Raw genomic sequence first — 12694 nt, 5'->3', positions numbered from 1 at the left:
CTAGCTCCTCTGGTTCAGCTGCTTTGATTGCAGTAATTGGCAATTAACCAAGGCGGAGCTCTCGTAATTCCCTGAACCCACTACTTTTAAAGGTTTTATTTTCCTCATTAATCTTATCCTCTTTCTAACCAGCAAAACTTCTGTATGGTGGTAAAATCCCAGAACACTGGCTTCCTCCTGGGAGGGACACAGAGTGGCATGATGGAACTTTCTGGGACTATGACTATATTCCTTCTCTGTAGTGGTTTGGCTTAGAGAGATAGATACAAGCACTGCCTTTATAGTCTCCCAGAGAGCTGCCTAATGCCTAAAGGACTAAGTTTCAGTCTGGTACCTCCTTCCCTCAGCCTGAATAAAATCATGAGGCATTTCCTCTAGAGAGGCTCTGCTGGCATCGAATTCTCGTACCATCTTTTAAAAACATGAAAATGTCCTTATTTCATCTTTGTATTTGAAGAATATTTGCAGGAGACATAGAATTCTTAGTTGAGAGTGTTTTTCCTGCAGCATTTAAAAGATGATGGTCCTCCACTTCTGTTTGCTCCATGGTTTCTGATGATAAATGCTGGAAATATTTTCTTCTGTCATTTCCCCTTGGCTGTTCTCCTAGTTTTCACTTCACTCTAGTTGTCAGAGGTTTGGCTGTGACGTGGCGAGGCTTGGTTTTCTTTGTATATGTCCTGCCTGGGTTTTTGCTGAGCTTCCTAAATATGAACATTTATGTCTTTCACCAAATTTTGGGAAGTTTTGGGGTATTGTTTCTTTAATAAACTGAATACTAAAAACTGTCTTATCTCTCCTTCAATTTTATTTGCATCTGTTAGACATTTAATGTTGTCTTCAGGTCCTTAAAGTTCTGTCCACTTGTTAATTTTTTCTTTATCATGTTTTACTTGTTTACATTGATTGGTCTTTAAATTGCTGATTCTTATCTCCATTATTTCCATTCTGTTGTTAACATATTCATGTTTTAACTGTATTTTTTCATTCTAGAATTTTCATTTGGTTCTTTTTTATTGTTTATATTTCACTGTTGAAAAACCCTATCATTGTGAACATATATTTCTTTGCTTTCTCCAGCATAACTATAACAAAGTGTTTTATAATTCTTGTCTGCTAATTGCAATGTTCGGGTCATAATAATCTTATTGTTTTTTTCTCCCCAATAATCTTATTGTTTTTTTTCTCTTAAGGATAAGTCATATATTCCTTTGAATGTCAATTAATTTTGGTTTTATTGTAGACATTATTTATTGTATTGTATAAAATCTTGGCTCTGCTAGATCCTGGGTGATGCTATATTCCTATTAGGAGAGGTATTTATTTAGAACTGGGGTTTCACTGTGTTACCGGGGCTGGCCTTAAACTCCTGGGCTCAAGCAGTCCTCTGGTCTCAATCTTCTAAGTAGCTGGTACTACAGGCACATACCACCTGCAGCTTTCAGACAATTTATTTGCTGGGACTTAGAACTCACTTTTGGTGGCAGCTCAAATTGTACTTCAGTTAATTTTACACAGCTGCACTGCTTTGATTCTCTCATGCTACCTTCCCAGGGAGGCTGGAGATTTTGGCAGAGATCATGTATATAACTTGGTGTAGAATGAGTCCACTTTCTATTGCTATAACAAAATCTCAGAGGATGGGCACTTTATAAAGAAAAGAGCTTTATTTAGCTCATGGTTTTGGAGACTGAACATCTAAACAGCTTTGTGTCAGCTCTGGTGAGGGCCCCTTTTCTGTATCATGGCAGGAGAGTATGTGAGATGGAGAGATCATGTGACAAGACAGGAGGACAGAGAGCAGGGAGAACAGTATACTTGTTCTTTTATAACATCCTTCTTGTGTGAACTAACTGGGGTCCTAAGAGAACTTTATCCATCCCACAGTGACCTCATTACCTTGTACTATGTACATCCCACTTCTTTTTTTTTTTGGTGGTGCTGGGGTTTGAACCCAGGGCCTTGTGCATGCAAAGCAAGCAATCTACCAACTGAGCTATACCACCAGCTCTTACATCCCACTTCTTAAAGCTTCCACCTTCCAAGGCCACCACACTGGGGACTACGCTTCCTCAGCATGAACCTTGGGGGACACACTTAAACCAGGCTCTGTCACAGCTCTTATTCTCTTTTCCTGAGACTCCCCTCACTTTCCACTGTATGCGATTGTAATGAACACTGTCTGATTTTTTTTCCTGACTTGAAATATGTCATAAATACAAGAATTTTTATGTCAAAGTTCTAGTCAATTCACGTGGCACTACCTTCATTCTACTTTCAAGTTCAAAATCATAAAAATTATAAGCACGACTGTCCAGTGCTGGTTTCTTCCAATTTTTCTCTTTCCAAAGTTTTTCACTCTATGTGCCCTTAGGTCAGTATTTTATTGTATGTTATTTTAGCACAGTTAATAGCTGTTATGTGCAGGAAGATCATGTTCAATAGGACTTACTTAGCTGTGTCGGATGTGGTTACTAGTTTTATTTTGAGAAAAGCTTGATAACCATGATATTTTCAGAGTTTTGGACATTGAAAATCTTAACTCAGTTATGGACACACTCTAGAAACACAGTAACTACTTGTGGGCCTGGGGATATAGCTCAGTTGGTAGAGTGCTTGCCTCGCATGCACAAGGCCCTGGGTTCTATCCCCAGCACCACAAAACAAAACAGAAAAACTACTTTTAGGTTGAATCAATTAAACTGATATGATTAATTTTTCACTAAAACAGAAGGTTGTTTGACCTAACTAAATACATGGACTGACTTTTGTTATTCTGTTAATCCAGTTTCTGCAACTGAGGGGAGGAAATGATGATTTCTACGTTGATCTCCATGGTTTTTGCTCAGTGGACTCTTCCTTCACTTAAACTAACATTTTCTGCAGACACCTGCTATTGTTTCTCAGCAGCACAAATCAATAAGCTTGGTAAGCTTGGAGAGAAATATACCATCAGTTTTGGAACAATAAGATAAACACTCTGTCCTTGTTCCTAAGAAGCGGACTTCAATGAATCAGGTCACTTGGGTAAAAAAGACTGCTTTAGCTTCTAGCAAAATAACAGAACAAATGTAGAAAAACAACCATCCCCATTTAAGTGTTGTAAGGAACATGAAATATGAATAGTAAACAGTCTATAATTATGAGAAACTAATTTGATTGCCTTTTCTGAAAATAATTCAATTACTAAAGTAGTAGTCAAAAGAAATAGAACAGATGTTTGATCCAGTGTCTCATAAAATGTTTTACTTAGCTACATACAAATGAATTAAAATAGATTTTATGGATGTCAATTCAGTAGCAGCAAGGCTATATAGTAGAATCCCAAATTACTTGGAAGATTTATATTTGAACAATACTGTATAATGTGGAATGGAGAAAGTTTATGAAAAATCAGAGAAAGGAATTAGACACAAATAATTGGAAACCATATGTTGCTCCCAGGGATATTTAAAATATAAATAATATTTTAAAATATTGACTCACTGGAGTATTTATTCCATATGGTCAATGGAAGAAGGGGGCATGGAAGCTCTGATGGCTTTTAAATGTACCCGTGAATTCTCTGATAGTCCTCCTTTTCAAAAAGTGAAGAGGCCTCCCTTCACACCTTCCACTCCCTTCTATATAAGAAAAGGTGGAGCAAATTATGAAGAATTACTCTCAAATCCAGGTCATATGAAGCATCACTGCTTCTGCCTTGCTCTTGCTGGGTCCTTCAATCCAGGAAACCCAGCATGTCAAGAGAACCTGATGGAATCCTGCAGAGAGGTTTAGTTTGCTTTTTTGTCTCTGTTACTAAAAGACCCAACCAGAACAACTGTAAAGGACGAAAGGTTTATTTAGGGGCCTATGGTTTCAGAGGTCTTAGTCCATAGAAGACCAGCTCCATTCCTTGGGGGCTCAAGGTGAGGCAGAACATCATGGCAGACGAGTGTGGCGGAAGGAAACAGTTCACATGGTGATCAGAAGCTGAGAGAGAGAGTCCACCTGCCAGATACAAATACATAACCAAAACCACACCCTACACAACTTCAGTTGCCACTCAGTTACTCCCTATCAGGGGATTAAATCACTGATGGGGTTAAGACTCTTACAACCCAATCATTGCTGCTTGGAACCTACTTGCATCTCCCCTACATGCGCTTTTGGGGGACACCACATCCAAACCATAAGAGATCATGAGGAGGCACTGCAGCCTTCTGTAATACCTGGCCTCACTCAGTAGCCATGTAAGTGAGCCTTAGTCAAGCCTGGCTTCAGTCAACATTCAGACAACTTTTTTTTTTTTAAATTTATTTTTTATTTTTTAGTTTTCGGCGGACACAACATCTTTGTTTGTATGTGGTGCTGAGGATCGAACCCGGGCCGCACGCATGCCAGGCGAGCGCGCTACCGCTTGAGCCACATCCCCAGCCCACATTCAGACAACTTCAGAAGGCCATAGACCTGGCTGATAATGTGACCAGGTCCTCATGAGAGACCCTGAGCCAGAACCATCCAGCTTAGGCACTTTCAGATTCCAGACCCACAGAATCTGTGAGATAATAAAGGTTTATTATTGTTTTAAACAACCAAGTGTTCAGGTAATTTGTTAATCAGTGACAGGAGGTCACAAAGTTCTCGTTACGTGGATTTGAATTTTTACTTGAAAATGGCATGGGAACTTACTGCTCATTAGTTATGTTTAATTAGATTTGCTAACTACCTCTTTGGAGTTTTGCAATACAGTTTCCTAAAATGTGCATTTTTCTGGCAGAGATTTTGTGTGAATGTATGTGTGGGGCATTGCTAGTAAATTGGGAGAATTTAAGTGAGGGTTAAAGAAGATATATAAACTGGTAGAACATTTGCCTAGCAGATATGAGGTCCTGTATTCAATCCCTAGCATTTTTTTTAAAAAAGTGTATGCTTTTAAAGATCTTTAGGTAAAATATTTCTATCGATTTGAGATTTTCTGACTTAAGCGAATTGCCATTGCAAAGTGAATATACTGGATAGGGCCAGGAAACTCCACCAGTCTTTGCACTTCACTGTAGATTATTTGAATAGATGACATTGCCCAACACATGGCTGACACAGGGTGAAATGGTGAAATAGGGTGTTTGGGAAAGGCAGACTTTTGAGCACAGGCAAGTGGTGAGGTAGGCAGGGTTCTACAGTAGATTTGGGAAGCTGGAAAGCAAGGTGAAAAGAATTGAAAACAGAAGCACTTTTATTTCAAAAGATATATAGAAAGAGAATAGGAGATGAGAACAGAGAAAAATGGTTGGGGCCAAAGATCGTTATCTCCTATGCCAGACCTTGTGTCCTTCTGGGTCTCCCTCTTTATGATGGCACAGTCATATTCTTCCTGGAGTGACATTTTTCTATATGTTCTTTCTTTCTCCAAGATTGTAAGCTAAATGGCACTTGGGGCCCTGTCTCATCCATTTTAGCATTCCCTATTGAACAGATTGGAATCATATTAGTATTTGTGGAATTGTGTAGAATATGGAAAACCAAATTTAACACTTTATTGAATGGCATAGAGCCAATACAGCTTGATTTAAAGAACCAGATTTTACAAACATCTAAGACTTGTTGAAGTTATAGTTTATTAAATCTCAATCCCTACTGGGAGTACTCTCCTTGAAGAACAAGAGGAAAGAAGGGAATGTTAAGTTTTGGAGACCTAATCTTAAAAAAATACATGGAATTAGAAGAAGGAGGAGGAGGAGAAGGAGAGAGGACACACATGTGTGTGAGAGAGGATAAAAATGGTGAAAAAACTGCTCAGTGCCATGGTGCACGCCTGTAAACCCAGCTGCTTGGAAGGCTGGGGCAGGATGGTCACAAGTTCAAAGCCTGCCTCAGCAATTTAATGAGGCTCTAAGAAACTTAGGGGGACCTATCTCAAAATCCAGGACTTCACCTACTTAAAGGGTATATTGTTTATTTGTTTGTTTATCTATTTATTTATTTATTTAACTTAATTTTTTTTTTTTTTTGCAGTACTGGAGATTGAAACCAAGGGTACTTTACCACTGAACTGCATGTGCAGACCCTTTTAAAATTGTTTTATTTGGAGACAGGGTTTCACTAAGTTGATGAGGCTGGTCTTAAACTTGTGATTCTCCTGTCTCAGCTTCCTGAGTCACTGGTTTTATAGGCATGTGCCATGATTTTCTGCTTATTGATTTTATTTTATATTGTATTCCTTTAGGTGTTTTGGCTGCAGTACACTAGCATTAAAAAAATAAAGCTTATGTTAAATATAGACATGTATTGCAACCAAAAAAGGAAAAGCAGGAGAACAAGGTCACTCCAATGGTCAGCATAGGCCAGACCACCAGGTTCTCCAGTCCAAACTTTGGAGGGAGCCAGTCTGACTAGCTTTGCCATCACCACCCTCTGATTGGACAGAGTCCTATGGGCTGGACCATCTGGTCCTCACTTGGCCACTCATCCACTCTGTGACCTCCTCTATACAAAAAAGAACCTGGGAAGCTACCTTGAACGAGCAAGGAACCACAGTGTATGTAGATGGCACCCTGACCAAAATGCACATTTCAAATATAAATGATAACTTGAGAGGAAAATAAAATAAAACAGTGAATCTTATTTATAGACAACCCAGAACGTTTAACATAATGATCCAAATCTGTAACATAATAAATAATAAGGAAGACACTTAATATACTTACCCAAAAAAGAAATTCTGTTCATTACTTCTCTTTGAGGACTCTTGTATTAGTTAATTCATGTTTTTATAACAAAATACCATAGACTAGGTAGTTTACTAAGAACAGAAATTCATTTCTCACAGTTTTCGAGCTAGGAAATTCCAAGAACAAGATATCAGTAGATTTAGTATTTGATAAGGGCCCACTATTCCCTGGTTCACAGATGGCGCTTTCTCACTGTAACCTCTAAGAAGAAGGGGGTGAGGGTGCTCTCAAGAGTCTCTTGTTAAAATGTCACTAATACCATTAATAAAGGCTCTCCTATCATGACCTAATAACTTACCAAAGCCCCACCTAATGCATTCTGTGCTGTTTTGGATGTAGTTTAACTCTGTTCCCCCAAAGTTTCTTATGATTTGCAGCTTGGTCCTAGGGTGGTGGTATTAAGAGATGCTGTGGAATCTTGAGAGGTAGGGCATAGTGGGAGGTCCTTAGGTCATTGGGGACATACTTTTGGAAGGTAGTGCTCATGTGACTCCTTATGTTCTCCTGAGAGGTTGTTATAAAAAGAGCAAGCTTGGCCCCACCCAGCTCTCTCTGTTCCTGCTTGGCTTCACAGATACATCTACCATTGCTGTTTGCTATGAGGTGATGCAGCTAAGGGGTGGCTGTCACTGAGCCTGTGCCATGCCATTTGGACCTTCTGCTAGGCAAATGTTCTACCAGTTTATATATCTTCTTTAACCCTCACTTAAATTCTCCCAATTTACTCCCAAACTTTGAGCTAAATAAACTTTTTCATCATAAGTAGCCTAGTTCAAGCATTTAGTATAGTGTCAAAAAATTGACCAACACATTGGAGAATAAAATTTCAACATACAAATTTTAGGGGGAACCACCATTCACTTTCTAACACCCTTACATTATTTTATCAATCCATCTTTAACTTATTTTGGTTTTTCCCCACAATCCTACACTGTATGTGCCGGTGATTTTTCAACTTTTAAATGCACCCTCTTCTCCTGAAGATAAATGGAGATGTGCATTTATAGGAAATAAAACAGCAGAACCTTTTCTGGCTCCTTGGGTGGGCATGCAGAGACAGACAATTCCACACCTGACATCTGCTTCCTTTAATACACTTCAGGGTCTTTGCACTGCATCTCTGAAAACCCCTTCAAAATCACTTCAAACCACTTCAGACTTTTCGGGGCCAGTAAATGCTCCCATGGTGTAAATAGTTGTTCCTGTCAAATTGGTTGGATTGTCTTAGGGGAAGATAATATTAATGTTTTTTCCCCTCAGAACTTACAAACACAAATTCATTAAGGCAATGGGCAAGTCATAGAAACATATTTCTCTGGTGTGCTTCCGTTGTCACATTCCTGGAAGCAAATATCTCTGATACTGAGTTGCTGGCATAATGAAAACCTAAGACGAGGTGGTGCATATCCCAGGTGCCAAGGGCTTCGCTGCATCTCTCCAGGTACTGAGGGCTCATTGAGTTTTCTCATGCTCTTACCAGCTGATAATAGGGTCATTCTTCTCCAGGTCCCAGTGGCCATTGAGACCTGTTTGTGGGAAGCCACTGTGTGACAGGCTCAAGAAGAACCTGACAAGGGCAGCCCCTGAACGGTAGAGGACTGCGATTTACATTTGCTGTGTGCCTTGCCTCCCGGGCCCGGCTTGATGCTTCAATCCCAGAGGCTCTTGAAAAGCAAAAGGCAGCCACAGGCGAATAGGGGAGGCAGAACAAATCTGTTAAATGCAAAGGTGTTTACGCTGCATCCTGCCCTTGGAAATGCTGGAATCCCACTAGGGGCCAGAAGGGAGCTTATAGAAACATATTGTGAGCAGAGCAGACAGAATGTAGTGATTTTCAAAAATCTGCTGTAACCTTCTGGTTCATTTTGTTTCCCTGAGGGGAAGAGAGTGAGAGTTTTTCTATTTGTCCTTACAGAGGAGTTCACATTCAAATAAAGCTCGGTGGGTGAATGTGTGGAGAGAATGTTTCTGTTTCCAGTGTGAGGACTATTTTCGAAACCAAGATGTGTTGATTGGTGATGGAGAGCATGCTTAGCCAGTCTCCAGGCAATCTATGCACCTGCTGGAACAGACTTACTTTTGGATGATGCGAAATGAGCTGTTTTGACATTCACCAAAGTAAATTAAATGCCTAGTGATTAAGAGCCAAACTGCCTGGGCTTCCCAGTATGGGACCTTGAGCAAGTCATTTAACCTCTTTGTGCCTTGGTTTTTCCTAATCTTTGAAATGGAATAATAACAATATTTATTTCATAGGGTTGCTATGAAAAGAGCCCAGATTTGTATACCATTTGTTACACACAGACATTACACATACACAAAGATGCACAAAGATGTTATTGTAGTGTCGTCATTGTCCAACTTTTTGACCTTTGACAAGCCCTTTAACTTATGTGGCTATGCTCAGTCCTTTATCTGTAAAATACAGGGGGTCAACCACGCTCTAATCTGGTTGTACAGGCTATGATTCTGTCATGATGCTTGGCATTGGTGGTAAATATATGAAGAATATTGTGGACATGACAAACAGAGTCTATGTTTCTCTAGAAGTGAGTATGGATGATTCAAGTGGCTTTCTATTCTCCTAGTATTTGAAAGCTTGGGAGGTGTGAGGAGAAACTGGGATGCAGGAGTTAATCTGCACAGGCATCTGCCACCGCTGTGGATAACCTGGCCAATGTTAAGATTAGGAAGTATCTATCCCTTATCATAAGAAAGGAAGAGCCAAAGATTTAAACATAGCTGGGAAGCTTAGCAACTATCCAGGCTGAAATGAGTATGTAGTTGAGTATGGGTTGTTAAGCCAACTTTCACTGATATCCTCTGGGAAGGAACTGTGAAAGAAACCAACTGAGCTGGGATTTTTTTTTAATGTGCTATTTTTTTTTATTGATTTTTTAAAAAATATAAGACAGTGGAATGCATTACAATTCATATTACACATATAGAACACATTTTTTTCATATCTCTGGTTGTATACATAGTATATTCACACCAATTTGTGTCTTCATACAGGTACTTTGGATAATAATGATCATCACATTCCACCATCATTTCTAACTCCCTGCCCTCTCCCTCCCCCTCCAACTCCTCTGCCCTATCTAGAGTTCGTCTATTCCTCCCATCTGAGCTGGGATTTAAAAAAAATTTTTTTAGCAAGAAAAATTCCACAATATTTGGATAATTCACTTTTTTAAAAAAAAATTGGAGAAAGTTTATATTTTCAAGTTGGATGGAAAAAAAAAACAAGATATAGCCAAAGGGCCATACTATTTCACTGGAAAAAGAATAAAGTATTATCTTTTATGATGTATAACTTAAATCAATTCTGACTATCTTTTAAGATTCTTAAAAATATTTTTTTCCATTTCCACTCTCCCTTATTCTTTAGTTATAATCAGAGGTGTGTTTTAAGAGTGACCTTGGCTTTTGTTAGTGGCTTCCAGCTCTCTGTGAAGAAAAGAACAGCCCTGGAAAAGGGCCAGGGAGAACCAAGAAGTCAGTGTAGATTTGCAAATATTTTCTCAAAGGTTTAAAGGTCACCAAAGTATTAGAAAGTGGAAGAAAGGATCAGTTAAAAGAAAGAGTATCAACAAGAAAAATGAAAACATTATGAGAGAATACACAGAGAAGCAGAAAAAATTAATTAAATTCAAGTCTACGAAAGGGTCAAGATGTTACAAGAACCACATTGAGTAGAGAGACTTTCAGAGAGGATGAGACATCCCAATAAATAAAACACGGGAGTGTGATGAGACTTAAAGTGGATAAGGCTGTGAATTTGCTGGTTTCTAAACAGTCTGATGTTCAAAGCTTAGGCAAGGTCGTTATCATTAAAAGTCATGGAGACCTTTTTCAAAAAAGTCTGGGATATTGTATTCAGTTTGAGGCATTTCACTGCCAGGAAGATGAAGGCAAACAGAGATGGGAATTCAGAGTTAAACACACAAATGCACACACACAACAAAAAACATCTCAGGGTCCAGGGAGGATTGACTTTTCAAGGGAAAGCGTGAATAAATAGAATAAATAATAGCTTGGTTTGCAACATCTAAAGAAAGGTGGTGATAACAGTGTATGTGTCTAAAATTTAGCAGTGCAAAACCACAAGGTAACAAGTGGTGTCTCATTTAATTCCCATAAATTTTTTTAGTAATCAGTGGGATTCTATCTTTCACATTAGTAACATTCACTAATAATTAGCATATGGTCATTTGTTGTATATATGAAGCATGTGTGTATGCACATACATCTATACAGTTGGTAAGGCTAGTAAGTATCCTACCTTCCCTCTTCTTTCTCCTCCTCCACCTTCTTTTCCTGCTTCCTTTTTTTTTTTTTTTTTTTTGCCATGCTGAGGATTGAATCCGGGGCAGGGTGGACACTAGGCAAGTACCCCACCACTGTGCTAAGCCCCCAAGCCCCATTTTCTTGTTGGGTTCAACTCTGAGACTACTGAAAATGGAATTTCCTTTATTTTCCTTAAAGAAATTTAAGAATCAACACTTGATAGGCTGAACTGAAGCTTGTTCGTCTCTGCTCTGGCTAAAGTAAGCTGCAGTTAAATCCTACAGGGATATCTAATACAATCGTTTTGAAGGTTCGTTCTTGCCGACAGTGAATTATTGAGTAGAGTTGGGTGGGGAGGTGAGATATTGCTAGTCTTTACAATACTTAGGGAATTAGGTAGATGCTATCGCTTTACTCTTGCTATGAAATAGATGAGAAACTCTGTAAAAGAAACTGGGATCCACTGAACTAAATAATTTAACATATAGGAACGGGTGAGAGGCTCAAAATATATAGATTTAATATGGTTGCAGCTGAGATGGGGCTGCTTTCTCCCATTTCCAACTTATTATCCAGTCACTCTTTCCCTAACCTATTTTAAGCTCTTTTTTTTGCATAGTAGGTGCCCTAAATAAAAACTTATTCAATAGATAGATGCTAATGGTTTTACAGACGGAGTGGTCCAGGGAGGATAAGCTGTGGGTTTTTAAAGCGGTGGGATGTTTTTAACCTTATTTAAAGTCCTTTCTGGCTGTGTAAGCCATAGATTACCTTGTGCCATGGTTGGGTAGCTATAGCTATGTATGTTCAATCAATGGGAGCACTGGGCCGAGGAGTTAAGCAAATGTTGTTTTGTGCTGCCAGCTGGGCCTCAAAATGTAGCAGTCCCCGTGTTTATTACCGACGCGTCTTTTTCAAGAAAATATAAAAAAAATTTCATCTTCTCTGTCAGCACGAGACCACTGGATCATTAAAACTCACCAGCACAGAGTGTTAACAGAGAAAGATGTTACCCTCGACTATGGATTTAATCATTTTATGAGGAGGGGTTTTTCAAAACGACCTGGGATTAATGTAATAAAGATGACATTTAGTGCACAACAGGTACCAGAGACGCTATCACAACGAAGTGAGGTGAGTCGAATTTGGGAACGTGGCAGTTAACAGTCTGATAACTGGAATTAAATGTGGAAGGTCCAAATTAGAAATGATTGTAATGCCTCCTTGTGGCCAGCAGGGGTCACCCAATCACCAGAAAACTAGGAGGAGGCTGGAAAGTTCTCAGGGAGAAGGGAAAGGGTTCCCACGCGAGATAGCAGGACGCCTTAAGGAGCCGCGCCGAGAACTCCCTCAATCCTAAGTTAAACCAATCATTTGCTTCCCAGAGTGATATTTTTCTTTGGGTCAAGGAAGAACACCTCCGGGCCATCTCTAGGGCACTGCTACACGTCGGGGAGTGAAGAATAATGGAGTCAGTTGGGGCAGGAATTAAAGAGAGTGGATGGAAGGACCCCTAAGGGGGAGAGACTCCCTTTGAGTTCAGATGCTATTGATCTAAATTCAGAGACCCAGAACACAGAGCCTGGCCTCCAGTCAGGCTTCCTTTGCCATGTTCAAGTACAGAAGATTAAAAAGAGTACTGACCCCTTATGTTTCAAAGGCTTTTGCCAAATACATTTTTAAAAAATGGTTAA

The 12694-nt window shown here is 39.4% G+C and overlaps 1 non-coding gene across 1 annotated transcript; it reads right to left on the bottom strand.

The window, feature by feature from the left end:
• Positions 1-1933: 1933 nt before the first annotated feature.
• On the bottom strand, positions 1934-2006 carry Trnaa-ugc (transfer RNA alanine (anticodon UGC)). The gene has a single exon. It is a non-coding gene; the product is annotated as a tRNA-Ala (tRNA).
• Positions 2007-12694: the final 10688 nt, after the last annotated feature.

This window comes from Marmota flaviventris, chromosome 7, assembly GCF_047511675.1.
Source record: "Marmota flaviventris isolate mMarFla1 chromosome 7, mMarFla1.hap1, whole genome shotgun sequence".
Taxonomy (NCBI): domain Eukaryota; kingdom Metazoa; phylum Chordata; class Mammalia; order Rodentia; family Sciuridae; genus Marmota; species Marmota flaviventris.
Note: the sequence above shows the minus strand (reverse complement) of the source record. Positions and strands in the feature narration are given on the sequence as shown.